Source organism: Cimex lectularius, unplaced genomic scaffold (genome assembly GCF_000648675.2).
Source record: "Cimex lectularius strain Harlan isolate CLEC.00 unplaced genomic scaffold, Clec_2.1 scaffold55, whole genome shotgun sequence".
In the NCBI taxonomy this organism is placed as follows: domain Eukaryota; kingdom Metazoa; phylum Arthropoda; class Insecta; order Hemiptera; family Cimicidae; genus Cimex; species Cimex lectularius.
In genome coordinates, this window is record NW_019392647.1 from 497,319 (window position 1) to 501,440 (window position 4,122).

Below are 4,122 nucleotides of genomic sequence, written 5' to 3' on the forward strand. Positions count from 1 at the left end.
AAGTTGTGGCAAGTGTAATTTAAACATGTGTGGTGTTTAGTGACCGTCAGCATTATTATTTGGAGATCGTGAGGTGCGGTCTGGTGTGACGTAGGTTTTAGAAAAACATTTTCTTTATCGTCCCAACGTTTCGATCTTTATTGAGATCCTCTTCAGGGCTCAAAGTGTTTGTTTTCCGTGTAGATGTGTCATTCTTGTGTGTCGTGTTAAGAGTGCCCACTGGGAGTCACCAAATTGTCGATTCTAAATTGTCGATTTTCTAGGGTGACGAATCCCACTCGTGGAATAGCCCGAAGCCCAATTACTGGTCGAAAATATACGAAATAGGGATAATTCGGAAGGGGACTTTAATAAGTATCGATCCGGCTTCCGTTGGTTGGCCACCTGTTGCTCTTTCTTGAAACGATTCGTCACTTATCGCAATAGGACAACATTGCTATCAATTAAACAAATATTTAGCACAAATGTTGGCTTAGGATCGAGTGTTTGATCTGCATTATCATTATTTTCTACTATAAGAGATGGAAATTTACTCTTTTCCTTAACTTTTCAATACTCTTTATTTTATCTCCAACACGTGCTGAATTTTCCAAGTAAGATTTATTAATATGTTTAATAATTACAAATAGACGAAGAAGTGTGTTTAATGTTAAGTTGTTTTGTTGGTAAAAAAGTTGGAATTATGTTGGTTCATTTTGATAAAATCAGTATCAAGGCGGTGATTTTGCCCCAGCCCCTTCCACCCCATAGATTTTGTACTGAAAATCGATAAGTGAGGCGTTGGGATATCTAGGAAAATTCTGTTGTTGCTCACGGGTTTCTCCAGTTCATCACATTTCAAGCAAACTGAACCGAAAAGCTACGAACTTAACAAACCTGGCCTCATCTTCCTCCCATGGCAAGAATTCGATAAAAATCCTATGAGATTTTTTTATCCACATTGACTTTTTAGCTAAAGCATTATTTCAATAGATTTATAGATTTTAATTATTCATCAACGAAAATAGACTAACTGCATTCTTTTCTGATGTTACATTCAGTTTTTACCATTTTCTCTTCTTCAGGCTAATTATTTGTTGCGTTCATTTTGTACTAATTGTTAATATATATTTTGTATTTGACCACAGCTTATAGTTTAAAATTGTTCTATTGCTTTCGTACTTTCGGCAATTATTTTATTAAAATTTCCTTGTACTTTATTCAAAATCATTCCCACATTTATTTTAATTAATAAAGTAATTATTATTTATTTATGATCATTGATAATTATTTATGCGTGGTGTTTAGTGACCGTTAGTCAGTGATTATTTGTAGATCGTGAGATGCGGTCTGGTGTGAGGTAGGTTTTAGAAAAACATTTTCTTTATCGTGCCAACGTTTCGATCTTAATTGAGATCATCTTCAGGGCCTGGGATTTATAAACAATTTATGAATTTTACAAACACATGTAGAATGTGGAAAAAATTCTGAATTTATACAATGTTAGAAAATTCTAGATAAAAAAATTAATTTATAGAATTCTAGAAAATTTTAGATAAAAAAATGAATTTATACAACGATAGACAATTTATTTAAACATTTAATTTTATTCTAAAGTTTTCTAGCATTGTATATATAAAGTGGAAGGTTTATGGGCCGACAAACAGCTGAGGTCATCGCCGGCCCTCCGCATGTATTCCTTCTCTTTCCTGTCTTTCTCGCGTATTTTGTATTGAACTGCAGCCATTTGAGCATCTCGATCTGGTTACTGACTCTCTGCTTTTACTTGTATATTACGTCGTTATTTTAAAAAGCTAGCCTCTTGTTAGTACCTCAGGTTGTCAATTTAAGAATTGATACACAACATACAATACATAACATATACATAGAAGTCTGGTCACATTCACTCCCCCAGAGTACTCGATATTCCTCGGGGCGGGTCTAGCATTGTATAAATTCATTTTTTTATAATAAATTTTAAATAAAATCTTAGATAAAAAATGCTTTTATACAATGCTAGAAAATTTTAATTTCAAAAAATGAATTTATACAATGCTAGAAAATTTCTTTGTCCATTTAATTTTATTCTGAAATTTTCTATCATTGTATAAATGTTTTTTTTTTACCTAAAATTTTCTAGCATTGGATAAATTTATTTTTTTTTCATCTAAAATTGTTTAGCATTGTCTAATTTCATAATTTTTTTTTTCTACATCCTACATGTATTTGTAAAATTTGAACAATGTTTATAAATTCCAGGCCCTGAAGATGATCTCAATTAAGATTGAAAAGTTGGCACGATAAAGAAAATGTTTTTCTAAAACCTACGACACACCAGACCACACCTCACGATCTCCGAGTGATAATTATTTATGTTGCTAAATATAATTAAAGCTTACTGTGAACAACAGAATTTGTTAATTTACTTAGAAAAATCGAAAATAGTGATGATTTTTTGAAATGCAGATAGGCTGGCATTTTCAGAATGGTGGTTTTTAAGATATGAGAAAACAGAAATTGTAAATAGAAACAAGTATTTTGGAATTCTTTTCATACACTGTCTATATATAACATTTCAAGTAATTTTTTTTTTAAATAAAATTACTTGCGTACTATCAGGCACTATAAACTTTATTTGGTCATTGAAACTGCCTTGTCTTCTCTTTTTGATTTACTCTCACACTTCATATAAAATATTGTTTAAAGTCTCTACTTCTTCCAGATTTCCATTTCCTCAAAATTACTACGCTCGAGTGCTAAAAAGGAAAACCTTTTGATTTAAAGAGTGAATATCACTGTACCAAAACCATTCGTCAGGTCTTGTCATTTCTTAAGTACTTCAGAATTTCTCTTTATGGGGTACAGTTTCTCTTGAGGAACGTATGCAGCGTTCAACGACTTCTGATCGGTTTTCAATGTATAAGGCAATTATGACAGATTATAAAGTCCATCACAAACCAAGTAAAGTACAAGAGAATCTGATCTGTTTGAGTTGATGTGGTTTCTTAAACTCGGGGGCGAATTGCAGTTGAATTACAAACCATTCCTTGAAAGGACTCGAATTCATATTATTTTTTGGGTGTATATCCAGCCCAGGGAAGTAAGTGCATATTATTTCAACAAGAAAAACATGCTGATGGAAGAAACCTCTAACTAGACAGACTGATCTTCGTCCCTTAATTAATTCCGACGGAGAGTGAGATTTGAACTCTGGTTGCTTATATAATTTTGGACAAAAGCTTAATTGCACATACTGAACTTTCTCAGTTTGGAAGCCACGACCACGGTCAAACGTACTTGCTTCATCCCTACGCATCAGCTTTTAGAAAGCCTGAAGATAACTCGAACTTCAGAGTTAGTCAGGACACAACGATATCCTCCATCTGTCTAAGCAAGCTCTCACCTTTACACGATATATACTCTGATTTTCCTATCTTTCCAGAAACAATTCTCTCCACTTTTGCTGAATACACAGCGATCCTTTCCTCGCATTAAGATCCAGTCACCGCTTACGCCAAACTTCAACACCATTTGCAGTCGTCATTTGGTCCAAAAAGTTGAAAATTACTGATTATAAATTACAATTTGAATATTGATTCCAAAACGCAGCATGTTCTTAAATATGGATTTCTCATCAGCAAGTTTCACATCTGTAGTAGTTTTCTTTAAACATATCTAGTATACATGAAAAATAAAAATGATAACGATTATAAGTATTTCCTTTAAAAAAACGAGGGTAGCCACTTTTTTACCTCTCTGTAAATTGGATGGTTTTGGGAACGCGTGGGATTTCGAATACGAAAGCTTTTTCACCAAGTCATACTTCTCTCATCGAAATTCCTAGTTGTTTGTCGGAACTTTGTTATCACGAGGTCTTTGGCCTCTATTTAAGTTGTCAAATTATTAGAACTTTGTAAAAGGGTTAAGATAGTATTATCTACTTAAACTAAATTGAATTTTTAAAAATTAATAATTCCGGGTGTTCTGAAGTTTGAATTGTTTGTAAGACATGTTTGTAAGTGTGTTAAGGTGTTATAAATTAGCAGCAGCCCAAAAATATTTTAGGAGTGTCCGGCCAGGATTTTATTTACAAATGTTTTTTTTTTTTCATTTGGTTATTAATTGTTTGTTATGTGTTCAGTG